At 42.4% G+C, this 11,737-nt stretch overlaps 1 pseudogene; it reads right to left on the reverse strand.

The window, feature by feature from the left end:
• Positions 1-1,217: 1,217 nt before the first annotated feature.
• LOC133493891 (gastrula zinc finger protein XlCGF57.1-like) lies at positions 1,218-11,314 on the reverse strand (annotated as a pseudogene).
• Between the last annotated feature and the right edge of the window lie 423 nt (positions 11,315-11,737).

Here is an 11,737-nt window from a genome sequence, read left to right on the forward strand (position 1 = left end):
TGCATTTTAGTCATAGTCTAGTGACCAGAAGAGGGCCCAGAAGGCGTGGCCAACCGAGGGGGTGCGGCGCCGACACCCCATCATGACCCTCGAGACAACTGAGATCCCAAACAGTCCGAGGGAGAGTGGGTCGAAGACCAGTGTGGCGTGGACCAGGTAGAGGAAAGATGGCGACCGTGGAGGCCACCCAAAGTCAGTCGGGTCCAGTACCACCATGACGGACCATTCTTTGCTTTCTGTTGCCACCATTTTGTTTTCAGGGATGGGGGGGCATAAATGCATAAAAGACAATCATTTATTTTCAATGTGGGAAATGGATTTGATACGCCAGACAATCAAGGGACTCACTGTTTGAAGAGCTTTTAATTCATTTTATTTGAATAATCACACATGCACTTTTCAACTTTTACACCTAAGGTAATAAATGCATGCAATACTAGAGTATTTTGGCCCTGGTGCTCGTTCTCAACACTTTTTAAAGACACGAAGAAAACAAGATCAATAAAAGATAGTAGACTTAAAGGTCAAGTGTCGTCAAACGGATGATTTTTGGTCAGCCAATATGGTCCCATGTGTTTTTTTCCACCACAAAATATGATTTTGACGTATACAGCTTTTTGTAACTCCCGCCATGAAAATCCTCTCAGGGATTTGTTTTCGAGAAGAAGCAGGAAGTGACGCACGGGGTAGGAGCGCCCTCCAGTGGACTCGTTTGTTTCTATTAGTTTTATCTGCTGGAAGGTAGCTCGTTGTTCCTTCGTGTTAGCCAAAATGCCGACTTGTTGCATTGCTGGATATTGCTCGAACACTCGGGAGGATGGATTTTCCCTTCATAAGTTTCCAAGAGACCCGGTTCGTGGTGAAAAATGGATTGCACATGTGCAAAAGACGAGAGCTTCGTGGGTCCCAAACGACAGCTAGGGTGTGTATACAGCTACTAAATTAAATAATAGTTTGGGGCGGACCATGTAATCGGTCTCTCATAACGTAACAAAAGATCCACGTACGTATGAGAGGGGTGCTAAATCTGTCAATGTGTGCATCGGACGGCTGCCACGTCGGGTCGCCAGCGAAGGCTGCTGCGTCATCTCGCGGACGGCAGCGGCTATGAACAACGCTCCTGACAACGGCGTACTCAGCTGCGTGCGACGAAAACGCTGGAAAGCAGCCCGGCTCGGCTCCATGATGAGCCACCTCGGCGCCGAAAATGAGCCGCGTCCACCGGTCACGGCTTCAGCGAAGGCTGCCGCGTCGGGGTTGCAGATAGCCACGGCTATGAACAGTGTTGCCGGCAATGGCGCACTCAGGCGCGTGTGACGACATCGCCGTAAAGCGCCCCGGCTCGGCGGTGTTGTTCATCGCGGACGGCGGCGGCAATGAACAACGCCATAAAGCGGTACGGCTTGGCGCCATGATAAGCCACCTCGGCGCAGAAAATCAGCCACCCCAGCCGGCAAGGCCGAACTGGCTGAGCTACCCCGGGCGCCATCCTTGTTGGCCGGGCTGGCTCGCGATGGCTCATCTCCACCACGATAGTCGATTGGAGGGGGAGGCGGTTTGGCCATGATCGCATATCATCTGAATATGGCTCGAAACAATATTGTAATATTGCCCCGGTAATTTCACTTGGTTGTGTGATGTTCTCTTCTTCGAAACGAGCTTCCGTGTCAGAAGGGGCGTGTTCGTCTCCCATAGTTACGGTGCATCGCGTGTTTTCAATGGCGAATGTCCGGGGTGACGTCACGGACAGGAGATGCAACCAATATGGCGACGACTTGGATGTCGTCGAATGACACTTCCGCAACTTTGTGCATGGATTACGCGCTCTCCGCTCATATTTATTTTTTCGTATAGACATTGAAGTGAATCATGTTATATGTATTTTTCATTATAATATCTATTTTACAACGTTTATAAGGATGACACATGACCTTTAAAGTATTGAGACCCCCTTAAATTTTTCAGCTTGTAACGCACTACATTTTTGCTTCGTTAAGCTTGTACTTTTTAAGAGTAATTTCAACGCACTGTAACCACTTTTTGTGCAAGGGTGAGAGTTGGTAAAATTATTTATGCAGTATTCATTAATGCCTTAATATTTTCTTTTCCTGCTCCATAACTCATCTTCCCCTCACCTCTTCTCTGCTTCTTTTTCCACTTCTTTCTCTGTCTTTTTTAACATAAATAGCTTTATGTACATAAAAACTAGCAAAGGATTTTCTGAGTTGAGTATTATTTTGGTTACTCTAGCCACCAGTGATCATAATGAAATGCAATGAAAATCATTAAAACCAGCAGAAGAATTAATTTTTACCTTCTGCCACACACTATTAGCTTTCTGATCTACGATGAGGGATTTTAAAGGTTTTGGCTCATAGACTCCATCTCTGCTTTTGGGCAAATAAAGACTGTGAACATGAAAAATAATTACAGCCTCCGAAAACAATCATTGATCACTGCTATTCTCACCAACACACTTGTGATTCTGCGCCAGGTACTTGTGAGAGAACCGTTCTCCACAACATGAGCAGGAAAAAGGTTTCTCTCCCGTGTGTGTTCTTAAGTGTGCTGTCATATTTCCCTTTCCAGAGAATCTTTGACCACAAACTGAGCAGGCAAAAGGTTTCTCACCAGTGTGTGTTCTTGTGTGATTGGTCAAGGTTCCATTCTGAGAGAATCTTTGCCCACACACTGTGCAGGAAAAAGGTTTTTCTCCAGTGTGGGTTCTTGTATGTATTCTCAAGTTTCTTTTCTCAGCGAATCTTTGACCACAAACTAAGCAGGGAAAGCGTTTCTCACCAGTATGGATTCTTGTGTGTTTTCTCAAGTTTCCCTGATCAGAGAATCTTTGACCACAAATTAAGCACGCAAAAGGTTTCTCACCAGTGTGGGTTCTTCTGTGTACTTTTAAGTTTTGCTTTTCGGAGAATCTTTGGCCACAAACTGAGCAGGGAAAAGGCTTTTCCCCTGTGTGTCTTCTTGAGTGTTTTGTCAAGTATCCCTTTCGAGAGAAACTTTGCCCACAAATTGAGCAGGCAAAAGGTTTCTCATCACTGTGTATTCTTATGTGATTTTTTAACGCTCCGTTCTGAGAGAAACTTTGACCACAAATTGAGCAGGCAAAAGGTTTCTCTCCAGTGTGTATTCTTGAGTGTCTCATCAAATTTCCCTTTTGACAGAATTTTTGACCACAAATTAAGCAGGCAAAAGGTTTCTCACCAGTGTGGGTTCTTCTGTGTATTTTTAAGTTTTGCTTTTCAGGAAATTTTTTACCACAAACTGATCAGCGAAAGGGCTTTTCCCCTGTGTGAGTTCTTGAGTGTTCTGTCAAATATCCCTTTCGGGAGAAGCTTCGCCCACAAACTGAGCAGGCAAAAGGTTTCTCATTACTGTGTATTCTTGTGTGATTTTTTAACGTTCCGCTCTGAGAAAAACTTTGGCCACAAATAGAGCAGGCAAAAGATTTCTCTCCAGTGTGTATTTTCACGTGTTGCTTAAAACTGCCCTTTAAAGGAAATGTTTTCCCACAGTGGGAACATTTCCAGCATTTGTTGGCAGTGTGACTTGCGATATCATCTTCCAACTGTTTATCGTCATTATCATCATCATCGGTAGTGTGAGGAGCCGTGTCACTATCTGATAGTGGAGCTAAGAATCCATCTGCTTGTGATCCTCCACAGTGGTCCCCATCACCTTTGGTTGTCTTGTGTTGACTTGAGCTGCTGCTTGGAGGCTCCGCCCCTATGCACTCCTCAATTTGACCTTCACTCTTCAAAGGGACACCAGTCAAAGGAATCTGGATAATTTCCTCTGGCTCTTCCTCTTTGATGTGTAGAAACTTTTCCTCCTCCTCTTTGATGTGTTGAACCTTGTCATCCTCTCCCTCTTTAATGCTTGGAGAGGCTGACCACCGCTCCGGTTGAAAATTTTCACCAACGTCTGAAAGACAAACGACAAAACAGGCATGGGTTCAATCGAATTGGTTTATAATATTTACAGACAAAACAACAACAAAAAAGTGGGGGGGGTTCATAATTCACTTACAGTGAAGAAAATAAGTATTTGAACACCTTGCTATATTGCAAGTTCTCCCACTTAGAAATCATGGAGGGGTCTGAAATGTTCATCTCCACTGTGAGAGAGATAATCTAAAAAGAATAATCCAGAAATCACAATGTGTGATTTTTTTTTTTTAAACAATTTATTTGCGTGATAGAGCTTCAAATAAGTATTTGAACACCTGCGAAACCAGTGTTAATATTTGGTACAGTAGCCTTTGTTTGCAATTGACCCCTCCGTACAGGGCACTTAACCACGCCTCCTGAAGTGACGTCACGCCACGTGCGCTGACGTAAGACAAACAGTAAAAATGGCAAATACAATACAATACATTCTGAACTTTCAAATCAACGATATATTATAGATTCTAAATACAATACATTCTGAACTGAGAGAGACGCCATGCTTCTGATTTCATTAAATCATTCACACGTAGCAATGTTATGCTAGCGGAGAACGTCTCATTCATTTATACGAGACATGTATTGAAAATAAAATATAGGACATATCTTCATGCAAACACGGTCTGGTTAAGCTTCGGCCGCGAGCCGGCAAGAAATCAATACGTTTGTGCAGTCCGATCATCGCTAAATATCGCTCAACAAAGAATAAGTGTGTCAATCGTTCACACGTAGCAGTGTTATGCTAGCGATGAACGTCTCATTCATTTATACGAGACGTGGATTAAAAATCAAATTTAGGGCATATCTTCGTGCAAACACAGTCTGGTTAAGCTTCTGGCTGCGAGCCAGCAAGAAATCAATACGTTTGTGCAGTCCGATCATCCCTAAATATCGCTCAACAAACAATAAGTGTGTCAATAGTTCACACGCAGCAGTGTTATGCTAGCGAAGAACTTCGAATTCATTTATACGAGACATCTATTGAAAATCAAATATAGGGCATAGCTTCGTGCAAACATATGTGTTCCGGTTGATATTAGATGGATTTAGTTGATGATGCGGTCTTCCACAAAGTTTGATCCATCGAAGGCATTTTTCGTACTGGGTCTTCGGTTTTGGAACGGGTACGAATCGAACTCCACCAACTAGCCTTTCAGGATACCTGTCGTCACTATTACAAAGTCCGTGACTACACCTCTTAACCATATTTTTTGTTAAATAACCCAAATACGCGATAAAACGCTAACTACTACTGGAAGTCATCATTCGTCTTCCTCCAAACACTGTTTGTGGAATTATGACCAAAAAGTTCTATTTTGGTCTCATCTGACCACAAAACCTTCTCCCATGACTCCTCTGTATCATCCAAATGGTCATTGGCAAACTTAAGACGGGTCCTGACATGTGCTCGTTTAAGCAGGGGAAGGAACCTTCCGTGCCATGCGTGACTTCAAACCATGACGTCTTAGTGTCTTACCAAGAGTCACCTTGGAACCGGTGGTCCCAGCTCTTTTCAAGTCATTGACCAAGTCCTGTGGTGTAGTCCTGGGTTGATTCCTCAACTTTCTAAGGATCATTAAGAACCCACGAGGTAATATCTTGCACGGGGCTCAACTCTGATTGATGTTTAGCACCATGTTTCACTTCTTTCATTTTCTAATGATCGCTCCAACAGTGGACCTTTTTTCACCAGGCTGCTTGGCAATTTCTCTGCAGCCCTTTCCAGCCGTGTGGAGTTGTACAATTCTGCCTCTGGTGTCTTTGGACTGCTTTTTGGTCTTGACCATGTTACAAGTTTAAGTCTTACTGATTGTATGGGGTGTCCTTATGCAGCTAACGACCTCACACAGGTGCATCTGATTCAGGATAATACACGGAGTGGAGGTGGACTTTTAAAGACGGTCTTTGAGGGTCAGAATTCTACCTGATATACAGGTGTTCAAATACTTATTTGCCGCTGTATCACACAAATAAATCATTAAAAAAATCATACATTGTGATTTATGGATTTTTCTTTTTTGATCATCTCACTCACAGTGGACATGCACCTATGATGAAAATTTCAGACCCCTCCAAACCTGTGAGGACTGGTAGTGAATGAGTTAAATCAGTGGATCCCCAAAGCAGATTAAAAAAATAAATCCTTAAGCATTATTTGTCCTTAAAGTCCTTGAAAAACTTGAGTACTCATTGCAAACCTGTATAATATGATGACATCAAATTTATAGAGAATTCATTTCTTGGTCCAGGGATAAACCATAGAACAAGGGTGTTGAACTCATTTTTGTCACAGGCCACATTTTACTTCCAGTTTCCCACAGAAGATCGAAATGACTGTGAAACCATAAAAAACATTTAATCGCCACATGACAATTACACATGTAATTTATGAACTAGTTTTGGAATCAGAAATCAAGACAAATGTTTTTTTTTTCAAACCATTGTTGTCGATTGATAACACAAAAATGCTTGGAATATCTCGTTGTTATCATTTGTGATATGGCAATTTAAAATTTTGGTACAGATTTGAACAAAAATCATGGAAGTTGAAACATATGATTTGCCTTCGCGGGCCACATATAATCACGCAGCGGGCCGGATCTGGCCCCGGGGCCTTGAGTTTGACACCAGTGCCGTGTAAGGACTTAAGTCATGTTCTACATGAATGCTATACTATAAGCCGGTGGAATATATATCCCGAGGAAGTGACTTTTACCGGCCCCGTTAGCGCTGCGCTAGTGTTAGCGCTGTGCTAGCGTGTTGCTGCTGTGTTACTACCGTGTCTCAGTGATACAGTATTTACTGGTAAGTTTTATTTGAACTGGTCCTGTTAGCATTAGCGCGGGGCTTGCGTTAGCGCTAGCTAGCGCCGCACTAGCGTTAACCTTTTTCTGTGTACCATTTTTCTTTGTAAATGTCTCGTGTTTCAATGTGGGTTTTGGCTTTTATACACCTGCGGCGTATGCATGTACCAAATGGTATTTCCTTTACAAATGTACCTGTAACCAGTTGCGCTCTGTGGGGCAGGAATTACGGTACATGGTAAAATTAAGTTGTCAAGCGCATCTGAAGCCAAACTGCTAGCTTCCTGGAGTGAGCAGTGATGTACACATGCATAGTGACACATGTCAGAAGAATGTTGTCTCTCGTTACAAAGGAAGATTCAGGATACGAAAGGAAAAAATTGGCGCAGGATCCCCAAATTCCACTGAAAGTGAACATCTGGTATCTTGGTTTGTGTGGTGCGATAGAGCTGCTCTCCCACTGGCTGTCCATTGTAGCATCTTCCTGGTATCGCATTGGCTAGTAGGGATGTCAATTTTTACCCATGATCCACTTCCTGTATCTTGGTTTGTGTGTTTGTGTGGCAGGATAGAGCTCCTCTCCCATTGGCTATCGCCCTACCATGTTCCTAGCATCCCATTGCCGAGTAGGGATGTCATTCTTTACCCATGATGCACTTCCTGTATCTTGGTTTGTGTGGTGCGATAAGAGTTGCTCTCCCATTGGCTGTCCACCGTAGCATCTTCCTGGTATCCCATTGGCTAGGAGGGACGTCAATCTTTACCCATGATGCACTTCCTGTATCTTTGTTTGTATTGCTCAATAGAGCCACTCTCCCATTGGCTATCCATCGTAGCATCTTCTTGGTATCTCATTGGCTAGTAGGGACGTCAGTTTTTAACCATGATGTACTTCCTGTATCTTAATTAGTTTTTGGTTTGTGTTTTTTGCAAGTTTATTCATCTTTCTTCACCATGGGGCCAAAAAAAACTTTATAGTGTAATTAAGTTGTGTTTTCTCTCAGCTGTTAAACGTTTGCCTCCTCCTCCGTCCCCCACGATGCCTTTTGATTGTCACACACCCTTCTCTTTGCATTACATTATATTATATTAAATTATTATTTACATTATGTACTTTGAATGTTTATTTTTGTCGGGGGACCTGGAACGGATTAGGCTATTTACATGTAAAAAGCGCTTCTACTTGTGAAAAATTCACACTACGAAACGACTTCCGGAACAAATTAATTTAATAACTAGAGGTACCACTCAACAATTGCCATGCCTTGGCTCAGCCACATTTGAATCTGCTCTAAAAGACTAGACGGCACACCTCTTCGATATTATTTCATTTTTTTTCCTTCTGTCCTGTTACTCGGCCATTCATTGTGCGACATGGCAGGTTGTTAAAATAATCATCACACACACAATGATCACACAATAAAATTCAATGCCTAAACTTATCAATTGATTTAATATTGCAGCCCTAATTATATCTAACTTCACTTGGTGCCCTTAAATTTAAATCAACGCGAATATTAAAATTACAATGCATTTCCCAAGAAAGTGAGAAAGACATGTAACTGACCTGCTCCGGGTGGCACAGTTGGAGGCTGCAGATTGAAATCGGCGTCCAGTAGCAGACATTGCGGTCCACTAAGTTCCTCCTCGTACTCTGGTGTCCTTTTCGCGGACATTTTCCAACGACGACCACGAAACTTTGTGCTCTACGTTGGAGGGATGAGGAAAGCGAGTGCAAATTGGACATGTGAAACAATTATATCGAGATTAAGAGCTGGACATTGCGGGTAGGGCTAGGCAATATAGACAGTATTTGATATCTCGATATTCATGCCAGATACCTTGATAGCTATACAATAATGATATTACTATGGGTTCAGTGAAAACTTTTTTTTCCCTCATCCAAGGTCCCCCTGGGAGGCTGGCATGAGGATGATGAGGCAGACACCAGGCCAGTTACCTCAGCAACTCCGTACACGAGTTCAAAGGGTGTTCATTAACTAATAAATTTAATACATACGCTATTTGCTTCAATTGTTGATGCTGGGACAACTAATAACAACACGGGTTATATGAAGATATCAACTCACAGGTTCTTTCAGGTGTTTAGACACTATTAAAGCATCCAGACGTGTAGAAAAAAAAACAAATATTATAATAATAAATTTATAGGCCATTAATTACACTTTATCTACAATGCAAGATCTCCGCAAAGTTTGAACGATAGTAACAAGTGGACTCTCATTGCTAATTACTACAGAAATAAGAATGAGAATTGGGTTTTTTTTTTGGGGGGGGGGACTTTTTTTTAAAGGTAGAGGGTCATCCCTATAAACATTCTAAAATAGATATTGTAATGAAAATACATATAACACTATTCGCTTCAATGTTTATACGAAAAAAGGGTTAGATGATATGCGGATCACGGCCAAACAGCATCCGGCCAAACCCTCTCCCCGTGCGATCCACCTCCGCAGCGATGAAAAAAACAACGCCGAACGTGAGTGACAACGAACGCCGCAGCCAAACCCTCTCCCCGTGCGATCCACCTCCGCGGCGGTGATGAAAACAACACCGCACACAAGGTCTCTCCTCCTTTTCACCCGCACAATCCATTTTTCCCGACGAAAAAGGATCTTTTGGAAAAATATGAGGAGCGAATCCGTCCTCCCGAGTGTTCGACCAATAACCAGCAATACAACGAGCCGGCATTTTAGCTAACAGGAAAGAACAACGAGCCACCTTCCAGCAGGTAAAACTAGTATAAACAGACGAGACCGCTTGAGCGCGCTACTGCCCTATACGTCACTTCCTGGTTCTTCTCAAAAACAAATGCCTCGAGAGGCTTTTTATAGCAGGAGTTACCAAAAGCCATATACGTCAAAATCAGATTTTGTGGTGAAAAAACGGATGGGTCTACACCGGCTGCCATTTTTTCATTAATAACATATTAAAAATCATGCATTTCATGACAGTGGACCTTTAATCACATGCAATTTAACAAAAATGTAAGATATCCATCCGCAAAGTTTGACATGTACTAAGTGCGGACTCCCACCGCCAACTATTCCAGTAAATAGAATTTTTTAAAAATCACACAAACATTTTGTTTGATATATGATGATATCTTTCACATTTGTCACCCTGGTATGTATTATTTAGCGACGGTCCCTAACACAGACTGTGAGCTACATGTTAAAAAAAAAAAAATTAAGACCCGTCATTGCATATAAATTTGTAGCGAAATAAAAATTAAAACTCCCACTAAACGTGAAATAGTCAAAAATTGAGTTATGAGGTAGTGTACAAGCGAATGAGAACTTAATGTCAGGCGAATATCCGGTCAACTTTCTCCCGCAGAAATAAGTGTTACAAGATAATTTCAGTATCTCAGACAAACATGGAGTATACCACGAGCCTTCCTAGTAGGTGGCGTAAAAAAAAGAACATTTTACGCGCTTTCTGCCTCGCGAAGTGTTCAGCGCAAGCAAAATGGGGTTTCTTTGTTAGCATGCTAAGCTAAACTGGGCCGAAACGCTTCATCGTGCAACTAGACAACTTCAACCGGACTTGGAGACTGAATTATTTAAGTCTTAGTCTGGTAAAGTAGTGATTATCTTACTGTGGAGAGTATTTGGCCCGTTCGGCGCAAATTCGGGACGTTTTCTTGTGCGGAACATGGAAGCCTGTGTGGTTAAAACGAGTGTCGCCAGATGGAAATCAAGACTAGGCAAACCAGCGCGCTACAGATGACCAACATGCCATCTGGCGGACATGTTGGAACGGTCGTCGTTCCCATAGAATTCAATACACGACACTGAAATGAAGTCCTAACTTGCTCATTTATAAACCAATTTTCACGAGGGGTTAGTGTTGCGTTAACCTTATCAAAACCATTTTTCAAAGTGTTGGAGTACGCTTTTTTTCCTCCGCATGTTCGTTTAATTTCGGGTAGTGAGAATGTTGGTTATCCAAATAAAGTGCTGAAGATGATGAACAGTTTCTTCGAAGAATTTACTTACAGAATATTCCGGGCATTTATGAGTTCCGGACAATGGCTGTAAAGAGCAGATCACAAGTGCGAAGATACAGAGAAAGTACACATCCTTTATCTTGTCAGAAGGGCGGACTATGGGTGGTATCAAACCTGTGACGTGAGATCAGGGCTTTCCACTTAGACAAAGGGTTTCTGTCTCAACCGGTTCTAGCTGCCAATGGATTATTAAAAGTGTCCAGTATGCAGTTCATCAAGGTTAGCCAACGTGCGGAGATGCGATCAAGGACACATCTGGCTACAGAACAAAGCTCCACTGAGGACATGACGAAATTATGTAGTCATGACTAAATATGGGCAAAAAAAAACATACTTAAAGGCCAACGTCGTCTATTTAACATAACACAAACGGTTATGTTAACACAGACTTGTGTAAATACTGTCGTATATCGACAAACATTTATAATTTTATAACAAGGGGGTCGTGTTTCAGAACCTTACGTGCCGTGATTGCTGTGACTTCTTTTGTCCACCAGGTGTCACCGTTGCACTTGCTGGCGCAACAGCGAGAACAAGGAGAGAGAGAGAGAGAGAGAGGAGAGAGAGAGAGAGAAAGAAAGAGAGCGAGAGAGAGAGAGAGAGAGAGAGAGAGAGAGAGACCAAAAACGCCGGTACATTGCGTGCATACAGTTCTGTAAAACCATAACCCCGAAAAATTAAGACAAGGGAACTGGTACTCCCGTTCACGCGAGGAAAAATAGTTTTTGTTTTCAAATGAAAAGATTAATTGCGAACAGAATCAAAAGGTCACAAGGATGTGTTAACAAACTTTTATGGAACATTAATTTATACACAAATGAAGTTATTTTTAAAGAGTTTGTAATGATCGCGGCAAACGATCAAATCAAACCTCCTGCGTACGCGCATGCGCTTTCCTCGTCTTTGGGCACTTCAAATGAAAAGATTAATTGCGAACA

Source organism: Syngnathoides biaculeatus, chromosome 20 (assembly GCF_019802595.1).
Source record: "Syngnathoides biaculeatus isolate LvHL_M chromosome 20, ASM1980259v1, whole genome shotgun sequence".
Taxonomy (NCBI): Eukaryota; Metazoa; Chordata; class Actinopteri; order Syngnathiformes; family Syngnathidae; genus Syngnathoides; species Syngnathoides biaculeatus.